Raw genomic sequence first — 22,187 nt, 5'->3', positions numbered from 1 at the left:
ATAAAAATAAATACACTTAAATACAAAATTTAAAAATTGAAGTAGTAGTAGGATTGCTAAAATTCCCATTTTCTGAAACTTTATATTTCTTCTTCACCAATTACTGCTTCTGATTTATAAATCTACCCACAGCCCTTTGTGAAGCTATGCCCCTGACTCAGGTTGATACCAAGAAGAGAAACAGCCACTGCTTCCCTGTCTTCATGCAGACTCTGCCCATGGTGGCTTGGCCCTGGACCCCCAAAATAAGAGGATTTACTGTAGTTCTTTGATTAATTAACAGTCACTGAAATTGTAGAGATCCAGTCTGTCTTTTTAAAGCACAGTTCATACTTTACATGTTAGTCATAGATTTTGTGAAGCAAGATAAGTCTGATTCTTTTATTTGTCTTATATCTATACTTCTCTTCCTTTGACTCTTGGCAGCTTTTGAGTCAAATATAAAAACAAGGTAACGAGTCTACTAGAACCACAGGTGCTCTGCCTGCCTGCAGAGTCTATGCCATTGTCTAAATGTGATGCAAAATGTTTGTGCTCCTGGAGAAAACTACAGGAAAGAAATGGAAAGATGTCACATCTTGGTAGGGAAATCAGAAAATCTTTCAAAAAGGGTCTTGTGCACGATACTAAAAACACAGAGATAGATATAGGGGTTAAAGCTGGAGATCAGACAAGTAGAGTAGTAAGCCACTAGAGAGACCTTTTACCTCTGCAATGCTCAGATCGAAGGGGTGATCCTCAGACTGCCTAGACTCTCTGCCAAACCTCAGTCCACACTCCAGTGAGTTCCTGTCTCTTCCCCCTTATATTCCTCTCTCCGCCCAGCCATATTGCTCCTGTCTCTACCTCCCTAGTGCTAGGATTAGGGTCCGTGACTCCCAAACACTGGGATTAAAGGTATGAGCCACTACCACCCGGATCTGTTTCTGTATCAATCTTGTGTAGCCCGGGGTAACCTTGAACTCACAGAGATCCTTCTGCCTCTGTCTCCTAGGATTAAAGGTGTGTACCACCATACCATGGCCTCTAATGACTTAACTTTGCACTCTGATCTTCAGGCAAACTTTACTTACTAAAATACAGATAAAATATCCCTAGAGGGTGTGCTGTATGAGACAGACATTGAAGGATGGAAGGTGTGTAGGCTGGAAGAAGTCTAGGTAGAGGAATGACATGATGAAGTGTAACAGTTGACATCAGGGCTTCTTTTAAGTAACAATAAAGGAACAGGGAATGGTGCAGGAGAATTGTCTGTTTTCTGTGAACCATGTTTTAAAGAAACGCTGATTGGCCAGGCAGGAAGTATAGGTGGGTCAACCAGACAGGAAGTAGAGGCGGGGAGATGAGAACAGGAGTATTCTGGGAAGCAGGAAACTCCCTCCGCAGTCCAGCCCAGACCACGGAAGAAGCAACTTGTGACCTGCCCCTGCTGTGAAAGGTACCAAGCCATGTGGCTAACATAGATAAGAATAATGGGTTAATATAAGCTACAAGAGCTAATAAGTAGCCTGAGCTAATAGGCCAATCAGTTTATAAGTAATGCAGACTCACTGTGTGATTTTCTTGGGGGCTTGCCAGCTGTGGGGTACCAGGCGGGACAGAAACCCCAACAAGTCGGCCCTCATGTTACAAGGGAAAATTGCATAACGCTGCAGCCAACCATGGTGGCCCGCGCCTGGAATCCCAGCACTCCAGAGGCAGAGGCAAGTAATCTCTTGGATTTGAGGCCAGCCTGATCCACATAATGAGTCTCAGATCAGCCAGGCCTACATAGTTAGACCCTACAGTTTCTGTGACAGTGGTGGAAGATCTGCAATGTAATGCTAGAATTTCAAGCTGATACTGTTTTTAGAGACTGAAGATGGATAAACAAGGGAACTGTTATATGATCAGAGTGATCTTGCTCAGAAGTTGAAAAGGGTCTTTAGGGAATCTCTGGGATTGCTCCACACTGACACTCTTGCCCTTTCTGGCATTCATATCACTATCAGTATTGTCTTTTCAAAATCTACTCTACATACCCAGTTGGAAATATTTTAATAGCTAGCCTAATTAATTATTTTTATCTTGATCAAAAATGTTAACCATCTGGTGTTTTTTTTTTTGTTATCGTTACCAACTTTAAGTCTCTTCCTACAAGAGTGTAAGTGCCACTGTATTTCTAATACCAAAACAATACCTGGCATATCAGTAGTAGCCCCTGCCACCTGTTGCTAAAGTAACTATTTAGAAAGATTTAGAATGATTGTAATGGAAGATTTTTCTCATATTTTAGGGAGGAATTATTAATATACAATAAACTAGAAATACTTAAAGTGCACTATCTGCTGTCTAAATATGCATGGACCAGAGAAACTGTCACGATTGTCTGTCACCCCGAATAGTTTCTTTGTTTGCATTCCTCCATCCTATACCTTCTGCTGTGAACCAGGCAATCTCTTGTCATGATAAATTAGTTTGTAGAATTTTATATAAGTGGGTCTATAAGTATCAATACTTTGGGGTCTTTGAATAATTACATTGAAATACATCTATACTGCATTTATAAATAGTTCATTACTGCTAAATAGTATTCACGTGTAGGGATCTACCACACACACAGTCTCTGTTCCACCTATTAGTGAACATTTGGGATGTTTCTAGCATTAAAGCATTCCCAATGAAGCTACTGGAAGCCTTCATGTGTGAGCAGTCCATATAAACATGTACTATTTTTCTTGGGTTTACCTAGGAGTAGCCATGCTGCTATTTCTTTTCTTTTGGATAGAAACCTAATAGAGGACTTTGTGTGTCATACAGTGGGTGTATAGTGCTCTGTGCTGGATAGTTTCCATCAGCTTGACACAAACTAAAGTCATTTTGGAAGAGAAACTTCAATAGATAAAGCCCACCAGATAGCCTGTGGTGCATTTTCTTGATTGATGTGGAAGGTAGCAGCTCACTATAGCTGGCGCCACCTCCAGGCTTGTGATCCTGGGTGCTATAAAAAAAAAAAGCAGGCAGAACAAGCTAGTAACTAGCACCTCTCCACGGCTTCTGCACCAGCTCTTGCCTCCAGGTTCCTGCCTTGAGTTCCTGCCCTGACTTCCCTCAGGGCTGGACTGTTGCCTGGAAGTGTAAATGAAATAGTTGCTTTGCTCATGGGGTTTTCTCACAGCAACAGAAACCTGAAGATCTTCCACTTGCCGAGTCACCTCACTGGCTCCCATTTTACATTTCTCTCAGCCACGCATGAGAATTCTGGTTGTTCCACACTTTGATAAAACTTAATACAATCAGTTTTTAATATTTTAGCCATTCTAAAATATAATTTTGGTCTGTCTTGCAGTTTTAGCTTGTGATGTTAGCCATAACAACAGTGTTGAGCATCTTGTATCTTTTCATGTTTATTTGCTATTAATACTTAGTGAACTGTCCCTATAAATACTTTGCCCATTTTAATTGAGCTATTTGATATTGGGGAGATATTTTTGTTTTGTTTATGCACTTTTGCTGTTTTTGGTTTACTGTTGTTTTATCTTGCATCCTACAATCTTACTAATTTGTTAATCATAATAGCCTTTGATTTTGTAGGTTCTGTGGAACCCCTATGTAGACAGTCATATAACAGTTGTGAATAAAGAAAAATTTCCTTCCTTTCAAAGTAAATGCCTTTTTGTTTCTTTTTCTTATTGTGCTGGATAATAAAGATAGAGAAAATGTGCCCTAGATCACTGTCATTACTACACATATTTCAAGGTAATCCAAGACTACAAGTTTGGTTTTTTTAATATTTTATTTCTTTATTTTCTATATGTGTGTAGGTGTGTGCATGCCACTGTGGAGGTCATGTGTAAGGTCAGATGACATCTTTCGGCAGTCAGTTCTCTCCTTCCACCGTGTCAGCCCTGGGGATAAACTCGAACCATCAGGCTTAGCAGCAGTCCTTGCCTGCTGAGCAGCAGTGCCCTTGCCTGCTGAGCCACCTTGCCGACCCCACCCAGGCCATTTTTCAGAAATTTTATGTAGCCTGTTACTTTGAAAGATAAGGTAACAGTCTTGCTTACTGCTTGAAACAAAAACAATAGATCTTCCTAACTCTGGTCTTCAGCTTTGACCAGTGTCTCCAAAGGCACAGCATCCATCCGAAACCCCTACACTGCCTCTGCAGGAGTTGGATCAAAGGTAACAAATGGGAACACATGGTGCACATGTTCCTTGCCATGGCTTAATGCATACAATCCATCCTCTCTAACTCAAGAGCATTGTACTTTTGCTACCATCCATAAAATATTAACAGCTAGCTTATTAGCTTGTGTGGGGTAAAAGGAAATCTTCAACCCAACAACCACATCCTATATTAATGCAAAATGCGGAAGTATTAGGGGTGCACAGCCGTCTGTTGCCTGTAGATGTTTTGGTTTTAGGGCTTTATTTTTTTTTGTCTTGAGAGTGAGAGGCAGAGGAAGAGAAAGAGAGAGAATGTGGCTTTTTCTGTTACCCCTCTGTAGAATGGATGAGGCTTCCCCTTTGTTCACTCCGTCTAGTGAGGTGCTTTACTAGACTCCTGGGCATTTTTTTTAAGGTTTATTTATTTATTATGTATACAACATTCCTTCTGTGTGTGCCTGCCGGCCAGAAGAGGTTACAAAATCTCATTATAGATGGTTGTGAGCCACTATGTGGTTACTGAGAATTGAACTCAGGACCTCTGGAAGAGCAGCCAGTGCTCTTGACCACAGAACCATCTCTCCAGCCCCCCTGGGCATTTCTTAACCCTACCAAATTGATGGTCAGTATTTGTCTTGTAGGTGAGGATGTTTCTCATTTGTTAGAATGCTTATCTACAATGCCCAAAGCGTTTGGTTTCATCCCCATTACAACATAAAGCCAGTTTGGGGCTGGAGAAACGGCTCAGCCATTAAAGGATAGGCTCACAACCAAAAATAAAGCCAACATGTTGTTGCAGGCCTCTAATACTTGCACTTGAAAGGTAGCAAGTAGATCTGAAGTTTAAGGTCATCCTCTGTTACATAATGAGTTAGAAGCCAGCCAGGGGTGCATGAGACCTTACCTCAAAAATAGATGGATGGATGGATGGATGGATGGATGGATGGATGGATGGATGGATGGATGGATGAACGGACGGACAGACAGACGAACAGATTAATGAATGAACTAATAAACGGACTAATGAATGGATGGGTGGGTGGGTGGGTGGATGGATGGGATAGACCGTCAGAATAAGTAATCCAAAAAAGATTTAAAGTATGTAGGAAGAAGCTGTATGTGGTGGTGAATGCATCTTAAAAATGGAGATTGCTTTTTTGTTTCCAGGCTGTCTAGACCCGAATCATCACACAGAAACTATATTAATTACAACACTGTTTGGCCTATTAGCTTAGGCTTCTTATTAGCTAAAGAATTACTTTTGCATCTTAAATTAACCCATTTTTAATAATCTGTGTATCACCATGAGACTGTGGCCTCCCAGTGGTATGGTCTCAGCATCTGTCTCCTTCAGCAACTACATGGTTTCTTTCTGACTCTGCCTACTCTCTCTTTATATCTCTGTTTGGATTTCCCGCCTGATCTATGTTTACAGTATCTAATCCTAGCACTGGTAAGCCAAAGGCAAGATCTCTCAAGTTTACAGTCAGCCTGAACTACATCTTTTTTTTATTTCCTTTCTTCATTCATTCATTATGTGCATATATATACTCAATGCATTCATGTGAAGAACAGAGAAAAATTTGTGGAAAGTGGATTCTTTCTTTCTTTCTCCTATATGGTCCCAGGGATAAACGCAGGTCGTCAGGTTTGGTGACAAGTGTCTTCACCCACTGAGCCTTCTCACCAGCCCCTTGGACTGTATCTTGATTTCAAGACTGTCTTGAGCTATATATTAGACAGCGTATTTTAAAAAAAAGCCAAGGTGATAGCTCAATGGTCTAGTACTTGCCTAGTGTGCACATGAATTTGATCCTCAGCACCACAAAAAATTAAAATACAGTTTATGGAAAGAAAGGTGCAGATTATGTGCACATACTATGCCATTGTATACAAGGAACTTGAACATCTGAACATATTGACAGTTGCAGGCATCTGTTCTGTGATGATAATGGACTAAGCTTCTGAAACTGTAAGCAAGCTCACAATGAAAACTTTTCTTTATAAGAGTTGCTGTGGTCATGGTGTCTCCTCACAATAGAATAGTGACTGTGATCATTCTGTTCCATGCATTTTGTCCACTGTTTTAGTTCTTTCTGACAAAAAAAGGAATACCTAATCTCTTTTGCTCCGTCTTAGCCAGAAGTGCTAGACTGTAAGACCTTTTGATCTACACTATAACATTTTTTAATAAAAAATAACAAACACAAAAATCTCCCCTCCCCAGTAAAATATATAGTGCCTTTGTGTTGTTGATATAGTAAGTACTTATTGAGTGTGTGGGTTAAGCACTTCAGTCATGGGAATAAGAAATAAAAAAATAATAATAATAACACCAATTTTGTACCTGGTTGACCAGGAGGGAAAAAAAGATGATAAAGTTGCTATAAAGGAGGATTGCTTTTAGAGAAAAGTGGATCCGTTTAGTTGAGGTTAGATTAATGTTGGAGTCTGGTAGACTTTTCAGATAAAAAAGTCAACAGCTCCAGAGATGGGAAGTGGAAACTCATCCGTGTAGACTGATGAGTAAAAGGAAAGCTAGGATGAGGTGGAGCCTGTGAGAATAAGCGGGAGTGACCATAGCACAGCTGTTCTTTGCTCTAATTGGATTTTGAATTTAGCATCATTTCTTCTTGACTAACATAAAGAAAACATGTTGTCTTCTGGAGTTTGCATTATTTGATTACGAATGCTATAGATAATTCTTGTTGTTTTTTCCAAACATTAAACAAAGGGCTGGGGATATTGCTCAGTGATTGCTTAGCAGGTGCCAGGTCCTGAGTTTGATCCCAGGTACTTTAAAAGAAATGAATACAAACTGAGATTTTCTTTTTTTTTTCTTAAACTATTATGTAAGAGCAGGCTTTCAATGTAAAATTACGAACAGCTGGTTCTGAACATCACTTAGAAACCAGAAGGTAGTGGTGATGTCTCAGAAAAGACACTGTCTCTCAGAAAAGGAACTCCATCTCCTGATAGTTTACACAGTACAGCGATTGGAGTATAAAATCTAATTAAGGTGTTCCTAGTGGAATCTGGCTGGACTGTCATTATAAACCCTTTCTTAACAATAGAGCTGAGCCAGTGAGATAGCTAAGTGGGTAAGGGTGCTTGCCAGCAAGTCTGGCAACCTGAATTCAATTACTGGAACTTACATGGTGAAAGGAGAGAACCAACTTCTGTAAGTTGTTCTCTGACCTACATATGCATACATAAGCACACAAATTAAATAAACATTTGTCTTAGTTAACGTTTCTATTGCTGTGATAAAATATCATGATCAAAAAAAAAGCAACTTGGGTAGGAAAGGGTTTATTTCAGCTAGCAGCTTACAGTCTATCATGAAGGGATGTCAGTCATATCAGAGCAGGAACCTGGAGGCAGGAACTGAAACAGAGGCCATAATGGAACACTGCTTTCTGGCTTGTTCCTCATGGCTTGCTCAACTTGCTTTCTTATAGAACCTAAGAACAGCAGCCCAGGGGAGGCACCACCCACAGTCAGCTAGGCCCTCCCACATCAGCCATCAATCAAGAAAACTCACCACACACTTGCACATAGGCCAATCCAGTGGGGACATGTTCTCAATTGAGGTCCTCTTCCAAAATGATTCTGGCGTGTGTCTAGTTGCCGTAAATTGAACCAGGGCAATGTTTATAAGAGAATTTTAAAGCAGAGCTAAACTGGGTATTATTGGTAAAGTACTTGATAGTAAACATACTAAATTTCTGCTTGTGCTTAAAAAAAAAAATTCTGAGTATTACTAGACATCCTAGCCAAAGCTGCAGTTAAGATGCAGCAACTCAGATCTGCCCTTGAGACCTGAAGGTGTGCATAGCTCAGGAGAGAGGTGTGCACATGAAATCTCTATGCATTGGTTTACCCATGAATCTTATGGCAAATCACACATATAGAGAGAGGCTCAGTGTGCGAGAAGAAAAAGAACATCTCATTAAGAATTCAAGTTCCAGAGAGAATTTCGTGACTGGGCATGGTCATGCACCCCTATAATCCCACTGCTCAGGAGATTGAGGCAAGAGAATTGGGAGTTTGAGGCCCACCTGCCTCAACAAAAGACAGGGGGTTGGGAAGGAAGAGAAGGAAAAGGGAGTTCCTGGAGTAGTCAGGTTCTGCTATTTCTAAGCTAGAGCAAAAGTGAATCAAAATAAACTTAGAAGCTGGGGAAATGGCTAGGTCAGTAAAAATATTTGTCGTACAAGCATGGGGACCCTAGCTGGGTGATTTTCACTCTGGGTGAAATTCTGCAACCCCAGTGCTGGATTGGAGGAAGCAGAAACAGGCTTTGAGCATCCTGGAGCTCAGGGGCCAGCCAGTCAACCAAGCCAGTGAGCTCCAGGCTCAGTGAAACCCTGTCTCAAAAACAGGTAGAGAACCACGTAGACACCTGACACTACACACATGGGGAGGTGGGGAGACCATTGAAATTTTGTCAGGAGTTGACACTGAACACTTGCTGGGCCATCAGACTTATTTATTCTTTCGTTTCTCATGCCTTTTGAGCATCTGCTGTATGGAAGGCACTAGATCTTTGGTTCTCAACCTGTGGGTCATGATCCTTTGGGCGTTGCATATCCGATATCCTACATGTCAGATATTTACATTGTGATTCATAGCAGTAGCATAATTACAGTTATGAAGTGGTGATGAAATAATTTTATGGTGGGGGGTCACGCCAACATGAGGAACTGTATTAAAGGGCCACACTATTAGGAGAACTACGAGCTATTGCACTAGATGTACAAGGGCTCAATGACGGAGGTGTCTTTGCTTTCATGGAGCTACCGCCTTAATGGAGAAGACTACTAATAAATGCACACAGAAACAAAAGAACTGGAAAAGAAATAACTGCCTTGTATTAGAGCAAATGATAGTGCAGTGTTAGGGTAACAAGACCTTGGCTGCTTCTGGAGGGCCTCTCTGAGAGCTGAGTGATAAAAATGCAGATAGTTTTGGGACAGGTTCTATCAAGTGGATCCAGTATAAGCAAAGGCCTGAGAGAAAGGGTATTGGGCCCAGGTTCAACTAAACCTACTAAAGAAAAGAACAGTAAGTTTGTTTTAGAGTTGTGTGATTAGTACTAGTCATCACTCATTGGACAGAAGCTATCCACCTGTGCTGGACAAAGCAAGCACATGTGAGGCAGCAACATAACAAAGCTGAGTGAGAGCCCTGCTAAGGAAGGTGAGCATATTTGGAAAGGATTAAATAAACCAGCAGATATTGGGCATTTGGGTTCAGGAATTTGGGATATTAAAGAACTGCAGTAGGAAGACATCATGGGATCTTATTCCATGAGAAGATCTTTGAAAAAGTTTATTGCAGAAATGTAAATGGGGTAAATTGGAAGCTGTTTTGAGTCTTGGCCTAACTTCCTGTCTACTCTCTGCTTCCTGACTGTGCTTCTCCAACTTGTTGAGCTGTAACTGTAAGTCAAATAAATCCTTCCTCCCTCAAGTTACTTCTTGTCTAGTATTGGCCATTCCAGTCACAAATGTAGCTAATGCACAGGCTGAACAAATGAGAAGCAGGGAGTCCAACTGGAGGCCTTCGAAACGAAACAGAATGAAGCAACACACAGTTACTGGTAATGAAACAACAGAGGAAAAACCCAGGACTCTGTTGTGGTTTGTATAAGAATAGTCACATGGGCTCATATGTTTGAATGCTTGATCATTAGAGAGTGGCACTAGAAGGTGTGACCTTGTTGGAGTAGATGTGTCACTGGGGCTTTGAGGTTTCAAAAGCTAGGCCCAGCGTCACTCTCTCTTTCTGCTGCCTGCAGAAGATGCAGAACTCTGGTCTCTTTCTCTAGCACCATGTCTGCCTGCCGTGACAATAAAGGACTGAAACTGTAAACAAGCCCCAATTAAATGCTTTCTTCTGTAAGAGTTGCCGTGGTCATGGTGTCTCTTCACAGCAATGGAGCCCTAAGACAGAACCCTAGCTCTCCTGCTCTGTTGCTCTCTCACAGTGTGGTTGGTGAGACTGAGTCAAGGCTTGCCATCATCCATCCTGTGCTTTACATACCAGTTTTCTATTTTGATGCTAAGCCTAGGCAGCATTTCTTCTAAAATTAATTACTTTACACAATGATATGCAGTAAGTATTGACACACCAAAATTAAAAATATGATATATGTATAGAGGTTTGTTCCAGTCTCTGCAGAATGTAGCATTTCCTGTCTTTCATGCAGAGCACACTAGAACCACACAACTGGGCCATCCTAGACTCCTGACCTACAGAAACTATGAAGCATAATGAAAGTTTATTAAACCACAAGGTTTGGCATATTTGTTATGTGACAATATATACCTAATGTATACACGCATAAAAACCATATTTTGCCTTCCCATTGTGAAAGTATACTGGGGTGTTTGCATATGCTTAAGCTCTGGTTCCAGTTATTTGTCTTGCTTTGGCTAACAGTCTTCTTGGGCCTCTACTGTCATGTGAGTATGGCATGGCTAGATAGAGAGGCCGCCAGTCCAGAAAGAAAGAGACTGGAGTAGAGGCTTGCTCTGTCACTCAGGCTGTCCTCAAACTTGAAACCCTCCTGCTCAGCTTCCCTTGTACGGGTATTACAGGGGTGTACCCCACTCACAGCTCCAAAGCCACTGGACTTGAAGATAATTTTGCCAATAGTAAACTATAGTCAGATCTGTGTGGATCTGGAAGGCTAGCCCATACCTGTCATTGGGAAGCTGGTTTGAATTTAACCAAAAGCTTCTAGCTTAAAGACCCATCCCTGCCTTCCAGGGATAGGATCCATTGAGAAAGCCCAGTGTGAACCATTCCCAGCCTGCAGAGAGCAAAATTTGTACTTAACGTTTCAAGAAAGTTATGGCAAGCATGTTGGTGAAATGCTGATAGCATTTTAAAAATGTTTTTGTAGTTTATTAATCCTCTCATGAAAAATCTACTGAATACCTACAGATAGGGCTATTAGAAAACCTTCACTCCTTTCAATGCCATGGTCTGCACAGCTTGGCTAGGGATAGGAAGGGAATGAAGAAAGAACAGACACACAGTATAGTAAAGCCAGGATTAGATGGGGTTCTGCTTATGTGGAATTCTGCTACCAGCTACTGCTGCAACCAAAGATTTCAGTGTGTTTATTAGTTAGAGTTGTAGGGGAAGGGTTGACTAATTCAAGTAGGAGGTTTTTGTAGGTGAACAGTTTCAGGCTGTAAATATCCATGAAGAATTTGCATGCTCTGGTCAGTTGTCCATAAACACACTCATGGGTAATGGCTTTGCCAGTGTCCCATGAGTCCGAGGCTTTGGAGTCCTCAGCATGGCTGGGCCATGTCAGCAGTGCACATGTACTCAGGACTTCACAGTCCAGCAGCAGTCTTGGGCTTTGCGGTCCCTACCCCACCACAGCTTTCCTCGTACTGTGCCCATGCGGCTCCCACTGGGGTCTGTAGCTCCTGTGTTGGCTAGTCTAATATCTCTGCTTCTTTCATTTTTCCTCCAGTTATCCAAGGAATCATGAATCAGGCCAAGGCCATGAAGGCTTCATCAGTGTGGATTCTAAAGCTACATACAAAGATAATATCCAGTGTGCCTTTGTGCATTTTAATGAGTTTTTCCCAAATTTTTCTTAGGTATCATTGTCTCCCTAGAATGAAGAATGGAGATGATTGTTGAAGTAGTCACTTCATTATAAACTTCATGGTCTAAGTAGTTACAATCTTGTTCATGACAGTGGTCTGTGCTTGGCAGGCTGGGAAGACCACAGTGTTTTAGGTGTAGACATTATTACACATGTGTGCAGACAGAAGCAGAGTCCTAGACATAGAGAATCGAGGAATTTGTAGACTATGCAGATGGATGAAGAAGGACCAGAAAAGAGTCGGGGAATTGCAGATTAGAAATAGATGAGTTTGTTTTTTACTTTGAAGACAAGGATAGGAAGGGAGGGAGGGAGGGAGGGAGGGAAGGAGGGAGGGAGATAGACAGACAGACAGACAGACAGACAGACAGGCAGGCAAGTATATCTGTGTCTGTGTGTGTATATAAAAAGCTATTTTAAAGGAAACTCTATTTTAAGAGGTTTAAAAGTGAAGCAGTGAACACTGTATACTAGCATTAAGATAATCTAGGTTGTCTTTCATCGGCCTCTTTACTCACAACTTGTCATTCTTATTGTTCCCCAGGTATGTATTAACAGGCTAATAAAACATGTCATGTTGTGTTTGTTTGCTGGGCATCTGTTCAAGCTTATATCACAAGTCCAAGACTTTGCAGAGTCTCATAGTGGTGATGACAAAATACCTGTAATTTTGCTAGCATTCTTCTTTCAAGTTGAAGCAGTTTTAAATCATTAGTTAAGTACTGAGTTTATTCCAATTTGAAGACAAATAAGAGTAATTTACTGTGGCTTGTTCTACTTATAAAATACACTCACAAGTTACATATAAGAGATCCACTTATATAAGTGGATTAAACAAATCACTAGGCATCTAGTGACACAGTTAAGAAATAGAATATTGGCTGGGGAATAGCTCAGTGTAAAGTGTTTGCTGCACATAAAAAGCCAGGCATGGCAGCATGGTTAAGCATAAAGCCAGTCATGATGGTGCACACCTTTAATCCCAGCATTCAAAAGGCAGAGGCAGGCAGATCTCTGTGAGTTCAAGCCAGCCTGGTCTAACTGGTTAAGCCAGCCCGGCCTACATAATGATACCTTGGGTAAATAATTGTTTTAAAGATTGACTTGTGTGTGTGTGTGTGTGTGTGTGTGTGTGTGTGTGTGTGTGTGTGCTGTGTTTGCCTGTCTGTATTAAGATGTGTGCAGGTGAGTGCTGCTTCTCGAAGGCTGGAGGTGTCAGATCCCTAGAGCTGGAGTTACAAGTGGGTGGGTGCCGCCTGAAGTGGGTGCTGGAAACAAACTCAGGTCCTCTGGAAAAGCTGAGGTAGCGGTCCATTTCTGCATCCTCCCCCAGATAAATAATTTTTTAAAATAAATAAAATTAACCTGGCAATGGTGGCGCACTCATTTAATCCCAGCACTCAGGGGGAAGAGTCAGGCGGATCTCCGGATCTTCGTGAGTTCAAGGCCAGCCTGGTCTACAAGAGCTAGTTCCAGGACAGTCAGAGCTGTTACACAGAGAAGCCCTGTCTCAAAAAACCAAAATAAGTAAGCTATGAGTGCTAATCCCCCAGTGCTAATCTCTGTTCCACACACACACACACACACATACTATATATGTATGTATGTATGTATGTATACACACATGCACATATTTACAATGAACATATTCAAATCAAATCTCACGATATTAGTATTAGATTAAACATTTAAAAATGATTTAGTCAGAGTCAATACAGATGATGAAAAGAATGATTGTTGGTGACTGAGGCTTAGTGTGCTCAGTGCGTGGTCCTTTCAGTTAAGTACACCTTCCACTTTAGAGTGAATCTGTTTGGCAAGTGTTTTTATTTGTTTAGTTTTTAAATTGAATTTAACCTTTAGAAGTACCCTAGATCACTGACTGACAGCCAAACATCACAAATCTAACATCATAAGTGTTTCCCTGAGCGATGAAACATTACTACAAAGTGAGTAAGGTCCCTGCCATGAAGGCTGAAAACCTGAGTTTGACTGCTGGACTCTAATTCACATGGTGCAAGATGAGAACTAGGAACTGATACCTGCAAGTTGTTCTCTGCCCTACACACACATGAGGGAGAGAGAGAGAGAGAGAAGCAGACACACACACACACACAGAGAGAGAGAGAGAGAGAGAGAGAGAGAGAGAGAGAGAGAGAGAGAGAGAGAATGAGTCCCAGAAGATTAGAGAATACCATTCTGTTCAGAGGACTAGAACAAAAATCTCAGAAGTATAACTCAAGCATTTGGTTACCACCCATCTGTGTGTAACTGAGTCCCCACTTTGTCTCTATCACAAACTATTCCTGAGCCCTGGAGCTAAATGCCAACTGCTTACTCAACACACATCCGGAACCAGATGACCAGATATGTGAACTGTATTAAGGTCAGGAGTTCAAGATCATCCTCCACGACATAGAAAGTTTAAGGCCAGCCTGGGATGTATGTGACCCAGTCTCAAAAAAGAAGAAGAAAAAAAAAAGAGCTAGAGATGTATCTCAGTTAGTGGGGAGCTTGCACAGCAAGCATGAAACCCTGGATTCCATCCCCGGTACCCATGAACCAGGCACAATGGAGCAGTCCTGCAATCCTAGCACTCAGAAGACAGAGACAGACAGATCAGAAGTCCAGAGTCACTCTTAGTGACATAGAATTGAGTTCGAGTCTAGTCTGCTCTACAATAAACTGTCTCAAAAGACAAATATATAATAATTACTAATAAATACATATAATTACTAATAATAGTAACCTATATTGGTTAAAAATGAAGGAAATGGAATTTTTTTAGTTTCTCCCCATAGCCTCCTATTTGGTGGTGGAAACCCATGTTTTTTTCCTGGGAATTTTTGAGGCATTGAGAACACCACAGTAGAGCAGCATCAAAGTGGTACTGTGAGGCTTGCCAATCATTGAAGGGTCTCTTAAGGCTCTTCTGGAACATTCGCTCTCATAGTGCCTCCTTAGGACTCAACCACTGGCTGTGAGACTGGGTGTTCAAGTCATCAATTCCACGTGAGACTGATTAGTAGTGCATGAATAAGTCATCTTGCTGAAATCAGATCCCTGGTAATTCAGCTAGTCCATCCCAGCCATTGTTCCCAGTTGTTATTTAAAAATAAAATGTCTGCCATTGGCTCATGTGTTTGATGGCTTGGTCTGCAGTTGGCACTGTTTGGGAAGATTGTGGAACCTTGAGTAGATGGAGCCTTCCTCAATGAAGTAGGAGAGTGGGGAGAAACCTTGAGGTTTATAGCCAACCTCCACTTTCTGCTCATTCTCTCTTTCCTGACTGAATGCATTGTGACCAGCAGGACTCCTGCTACAGACTGTGTCTCCTTGAACCGTAAGCCAGAATAAACTCTCCTTCCCTTGAGTGCATCTTGTTGGGTACTTTTATCAAAACAAACAAGAAACTACCAGACTAGCCCACCAACTGAGATCTATCCTGAAACAATGATATGCCATCTTCACAGAGCCTTGTTTAAAGTCCTGACCCACAAAAATATCTGTAAATAATGAAGTGAGTGTTGTTTTATGCCTCTAATTTTGAGGTGGAGCGGGATAGGTAGCCAGAAGGTAGATATTTTCAGACACCTTTAAGATAGTATATTAGCGTCTTGGTTTTGAAGACAATGCTGAAATATGTGGGAAGAAGTGTTATAAATATGCTTATTAGTCACTAGTCACAAAGTATCTGACAGCAACTTGAGGAATGAAGGAAGGATTTGCCTTGGCTTGTACTCCGGGTGTGTCTATGATGGCAGGAAGGCCTAGTGGGCAGGGTGTGAAGCAGCTGTTCACAGTGCGTCACAATCAAAAGCAAAGAATGAGTGCTGCTCATCTGGCTTCCTCTTTTCATCCACAGACAACTGGCTTTACTGCAAAGATAGGAAGATGACTGCAGGTTTCAGGACAACGGGGCTATGTAGAAAGACCTTGTTGCAAAAGAAGAAAAAGAAAGAAAAACACCCTCATCCAGGGTTTCTCTATGTAGCCCTGACTGTCCTAGGATGAGCTCTGTAGACCAGACTGGTCTGGAACTCAAGAGAGTTGCCTCTGCTTCCCAGGTGCTGGGATTAAAGGTGTGGCTCAACAAAAAAAGAAAAAAAGATTACTGGTTTAAATCCTTAACTGAGTGTGGTTGTATAAGTGAGCTGGAACTGCCATACATAGTAGATATGTATTTATCACAGTCTGGAGGCTACACGTCTAAAGTTCCAGGCGGTGTAATCTCTAGTAAGGGCTCTCTTCCTTGTCTGTGGACATCCCCTGTCTAGAGGTGGCCTCACACAGCAAACAATGACAGTAGTGGAGAGTTTTTTGGTATCTAATAACAATTGAGGACACTAACCTTACTGGTTGGGGCCGCCAGCTTATGACCTCATGTAACCTTAATTACTTTCTTGCTGTGAAGATGCCCATGCTCCGGATCATGACTTCAGTGTTTCCATTTGAGAAGACAGACATGCATCTGTAACGTAGTCAGCGTCACTTCATCTTCAGTGCGCGTGGGCCGCACTTGGCTTTACTCCCTGCCCACTCATCCTCGCTTAAGCTAAACTTTTGTATGGATCAAGTTGTAATAGGGAGAAATGCAATCAGCTAGTCAGTGAAATGACTTCTCAGATTGTAATGATGTTTCACTTTTTACTTGTTAACAACCAAAATAATTTTGGTCAGCAGCAAGACGGTCTCAAAGTTGTCTGGTCAGTGTATGTGGCTCAGAAGCTTCTTTCTGGAAAGCAGTTTATGGCAGAATGTTTTAAGAGGCTAAAATGTTTAGACTGTTGACCCAATATATGTAATCACAGGTAGCCAGCCTCCAAGATCCTCAGTGAGCCCACCCCCTAGTATTCCCACACTTTCCTTCCCAAGATGGGGATGTAAAGGCAAAAGAAGCTCTCTTTGGTCTTGCGTTTACTCATGAGTCACTCCCTTTGGAAAGCCAGTTCTCATATCATGTGAAGAGTCCTGCATAGTGGTCCATGTGGCAAAGAACTAAAGCTTCCTGCCAGGAATCCCTGGAGTGGGCTCAGGAGTATGTATCAGTTTCCATCACCCCTGGGTAGTCGGGGTCTCTCACTGAACCCAGAGCTTGCTGCCTCAGCTAGACAGCTGAACCGTGAGCTCCCAGGACCCACCTGTCTCTGCCCTTTCCCACCCCCAGAGCAGGGGCTACAGATGCACGCTGGCTACGTGGATGCTAGGGATCCAAATCCAGGTCAGCATGCTTGCACAGCAAGCCTTTTGCCCACCTGGCCATTTCCCCAGCCCTTAGAAATACTTTTGAAGAGTTTTAGTAATATACATTTGTCACAATTTTCCAGTTGCTTTTTTTTTTCTTTTGGTTTTTCAAGACAGGGTTTCTCTGTAGCTTTGGTGCTTGTCCTGGAACTAGCTCTTGTAGACCAGGTTGGCCTCAAACTCACAAAGATCCACCTGTCTTTGCCTTCCGTGTACTGGGGTTAAGGGCCACCACCACCCAGCTTCCAGTTGCTTTTTAAATGATTTGCATGAATGGGAAACTTCAGATACCTACTTTACTATCTGTTGTGTGACTTGGCTATAAATCAAAACAGATGATTTTGTCCTATTAGATGTGGCTTCCTTATCCCTCCCTCTCTTGCCCATCCCCCGCATATTGTCTCATGATTCCCGAACACATACTCATTACAGACCCCTTTAATGCATTGGAGTGTTACTACTAAACTTAATATATAAGGTTAATTGCCTTTTTTCAATATATTGATGACATGCATCATTTACTCTTACACACGACCTACTTTTTACCTAGAAGATATTAAGTGAGCTGGAGAGATGGCTCAGCAGGTAAGCGTACTTGATACTTGTCCAGAAGACCCTGGTTCAATTCCAAGCACCCACACTGTGGCTCACAGCTGTATGTAAGTCCAGTTCCAGGGGATTTGATACCTTCTTCTAGCCTCTGTAGATACAAGGCATGTATGTGGTATACAGACATGCATGCAAACGAGAAAAAAAAAAACACTAATACATATAAAAAATTTCAAATTGAAAAATATATTAAGCATGTATATATTTTTATTATATGTTAAGCAAAATAGAATCCAATTGCTGTATATCTGAGGATTATCTCCTCTTTTAAAAGATTTATTTATTCATTTATTGTGTATACAGTATTCTGCCTGCATGTACATCTGCAGACCAGAAGAGGGCATCAGGTCTCATTACAGATGGTTGTGAGCCACCTTGTGGTGACTGGGAATTGAACTCAGGACCTCTGGAAGAACAACTAGTGCTCTTAACCTCTGAGCCATCTCTCCAGCCCCCTGAGGATTATCTCTACTACTTACTTGTGCCTGGTCTTGCTCAAAATATGTTTTTGAACTTCCTTACCTGTTAAGTAATTACAAATTATGATATTTAGAACTTGGGATGGAAAGTAACGTTAAATAATACAGAAATGTCATCATTGTGTCATTAGCCAGCAGGACAAATGAGGCTCCCTTCAGCCCCTTGCTTCCTCCTAGTCCTGAATTCAGAAAGTTGGGAAGTTTTCCTTTATTTGTCTCATATTCATCTTTAAGATTTTATTTTTATTTTTGATTATTTATATGTGTCAAAGCACACATGAATATGGTGCCTACAAATCCCAGAAAGCATCAGATCCGTGGAGTTGGAGTGACAAGCAGTTGTGGGCACGTGACCTGGGTGCTCTTCATGGTTGAGTCATCCCTCCAGCCCTTACTCTATTTTAAAAGTGTGCTAGGCATGGTAACCACAGCTATAACCCCAGTGCTCAGAAGCTCAAGGCCAGCCTCCGCTTTGTGGTGGATTCCAGGCCGGACTACATGAGATCCTTCCCGCCTCCACCCCAGAAAAAAAATTCAAAGAAAGTAATTTAAACATTAAAGTGTGGTATTACAGGAGTCTAGTCACTTATCCTACCCATATTTAGGTTGAATGTATAAAAACAGTGGCCCAGAATCTGAATCTAAAGTGGGTAGCATGAAACTGAAGCGTCTGTGTGCAGAGTGGGGTGTGAGGGCGCATTTGGAGATGCACATACTCCTTCCTGATACATGCTTCTAGCTGAGCACATCTCCAGCCTTTGCCTACTGTAAAACATTCTTTCAACTCTACAGATGGTCAGCTTCTGAGTGTCTAAAACTCCTGATCAAAACAGTTTGTCCCAACAGATTCTGGCATCTCCCAGGCCCAGTAGGTTTGTGTTTTGTTCAGTGACCATGGACCTAACCTTGAAGCCCCCACAGCAATGGTCACAAATGGTCTCCCATGAATGAAACAAATGTTTTGCCACATGAGCAAAGCATCTCACACACAAAAAAGTAAGAGAGAATCAGGTTCTTAATAGCATGCCAGTGTCCACAGCCGTACCATCCCAGTTGTCCATATACTCCAGTGTTGCTATCTCAGGCAACATCAACCTACCGTCTGTTATTTCAAACACCTTTACCCAAGTAAAATAAATCATGAACTAGAGTGCAAAGTTACAGTAGTCTAAATTAAGATATCTTTGACAGTTATTCAATGTGAATAATGGCATAATTACATATTATCCCTTCCTAAAATAAATTCCATCAAAAGTAAATATTCACTGAGTGTGTGTATATATATTATATGATATTAATATATATCCTCTGTATATAATAATATTATATTATATATTATGTGTGTGATAATATATGATATTATATAATTATTATATTATTATATAATTAATTATATAATAATATAATTATATAATAATTATTATATTATTAATTATTATATTATATGATATTATATGTATATATATATTCACTGAGTTTATATATAATAAATCTTCAATAAAATCTTCATGTAGGGCCAGGCCTGGTACATAGATATTTTGGGTAAGAATTGAGCCAAAGAAGTGTTGCTTGTTACCATAAAAGGGAAGGTTAAGTATTATGATTTAGAGTTTATCGATTGTCTAAGTAAATGAGAGACACTAAAGGATAATTATTTTGATTATTTATTTCAACCAAAGTAGGAAGGACAAAGGAAACAGAAAGAGGATAGAAATACCAAAGACAGGGAAAAGGTTTGATAAATACATATTATATACCTCACATGCTATTGTAGGTGCTTGTATGTCCCCCAGGATTTGTGTCATGGGTCACTTGAGGATGACTGCCGTCCTTGCTTTCATGGAGCTTATACTCTGAGGAAGGAGAAAGACAAATCCTTCACCAAAGGAGGCTGTGAGACATCTGCCGTGATCAAAGAAAAGGTGTTCAAAGCAGAGGAAGGAGCTAGGAGGTGTGGGAAGAGAAGTAGATTGCTGGTTAGACGGAAGTTGAATGTTGAGCAGGATCAGAAAATGGTGAGGATTCTAGCCATGCACATATCCTACAGGCCAGTTCAATTCTGGATTCTGTTTTTAGACAAATGTCACTGTGGCAGCTAGATGATCAGGAACCGTGACCTTCTACTGGTTCCACTGTACATGTGTGTAATGCATAAAATGACTTCTAGGTGTGTAATTCCTAGGTCATGGAGCAAATGCATTAGTAATTTTGATAGAAATACCAAAATTTCCATTTGTTTCCCCTTCCACCAACCAGTGTGAGAGGCCACAAAATCAAGAAGACGACAAAATGCGTTCCTTGTAGACTTCTCTAGGGAAATCTATGCCCTTGCCTATCCTAGTTTTGGGGGGTATTGTTGTTAGTGTTGTTTGGTTTTTCAAGACAGTGTTTCTCCGTGTACCCTTGACTGTTCTGGAACTCACTCTGTAGACAAGACTGACCTTGAACTCAGATTCGCTTGGCTCATAGTGGCCATCTTCGAATCTGGCAGCTCACATGAACCAATGTCTCTCGTTTTTACAAACCTGATTCTGGTGCCTCACTTATCAGGACGTGTGAAAAGTGCACAATTGTGTATAAGACAGGAGAATCAAGAGCTCAAGGTCATCTCAGCGTAGTAGTGAGCTCAAGGTCGAAGCTACCTGAGACCCTGCCTCAAACAGAGAGATAAAGACCCTGTGGTCTCATACTGCCCAGTCAGTTAATCCTCTGTCTCGCAACCCTAAATTCCATCTGACGGTTAAAACCTTATTCCTGTGCAAGGTAACATGCAAGGTTCCAGGGATTACTTCCAGGAGGTCTACTTACATGTGAGGGGAAACACAGATCAGATTTCACTTTTCTACAAATAGTCCTTTCTAGTAAATGGGATATTTCTTGGAAAGCCCAACTCAACTTTTCCATAAAATATAATAAATTTTGCATATACATTATTTATTTTTAATTATGTGTTTATGTATAGATACATGTATAGATACTCACGTGGATCTATATGTATAGATACAGCTCTTCTGCAAGTGCTGGAAGTGCTCCATGGAGCCATCTCTTCAGCCCCAGTTTTCATTTTTTGTGTTTTGATTACTAAGTCTTGGTAGCACCGCTTTATCAGGTGGGGCTAGGTAAAATTCAGTGTCCCTGTTTGCCCACCCCACTCCATACTCACATAAAGTACATGACCTGCTGTTTTCAAGATTTTCCTTTATATTCTCCTCCTTCCCTCCTTCCTTGTACTCCTACCTATACCCTCTGTGGTGGTTTAAATAAGAATGGCCTCCACATGCTCATATATTTGAATGCATAGTCAACAGAGAATGGAACTGTTGAAAAGGACTAGAAGGATTAGGAGGTGTGGCCTAATCAGAGGAGCAAGTGTGTTGCTGGGATTGGGCTTTGGGGTTTCAAAGGCCTTATGCCAGGCCCAGCGTCTCTCCCTCCCTTCAACTGCTGCAGATGGATCAGGATGTTGAAGCCCCTAGTGCTCTAGAGCTCCAGCACTGTGTCTGTTGTTTCCTATCATCATGATCAGTCTGAGGATGAGCTGCTAGTTACATGGCACTGGCCAGGGACCGGAGCACACATGTTCCTCCTCTGGACATTTAGAATCCACTTGACTGTTTTCAGGATAGGATGGTCCGTTGCTGGCACTGGACTAGCCTTCTGGCCCCGCTCTCTTGAACTTGCTGCATCCTTACATTCTCCCACTCACCTTCATCCTGTCCAGAGCAAACGTAGTCATAGCCTTTAGATGGTGTATTATTTGGGCTTGGTGGCTGAAACGGTCTCATGTGGTCCAGGTTGGCCTTGAACTCTTGATTCTTCTGCCTTCACAGGTGTGTGACACTATGCTCGGCTCTATTTTTTTAAATTTGTGTGTATATAATAGAATAAAAGACCTTGCCTATAATACTTTCTGATTGGTTTTATAGTTGATTATGTTAATTATTAATTATGTCCTCTGCTCCTATATTCAATAATCTTCTTGTTTGTAGTAAGTTTAGTTTTCCCGGCGTACACTGTCTTCTTTATGCCCTTACTATTTTTACCTAAGTTGGATGCAGTAGGATCCTCAT

General features: G+C 41.4%; 1 protein-coding gene across 3 annotated transcripts in view; it reads left to right on the top strand.

The window, feature by feature from the left end:
• Positions 1-22,187, top strand: part of Pdss2 (decaprenyl diphosphate synthase subunit 2) — a 229,543-nt gene that overhangs the window by 154,874 nt on the left and 52,482 nt on the right. The window lies entirely within an intron of this gene.

This window comes from Myodes glareolus, chromosome 1 (assembly GCF_982192425.1).
Source record: "Myodes glareolus chromosome 1, mMyoGla1.1, whole genome shotgun sequence".
In the NCBI taxonomy this organism is placed as follows: Eukaryota; Metazoa; Chordata; class Mammalia; order Rodentia; family Cricetidae; genus Myodes; species Myodes glareolus.
Note: the sequence above shows the minus strand (reverse complement) of the source record. Positions and strands in the feature narration are given on the sequence as shown.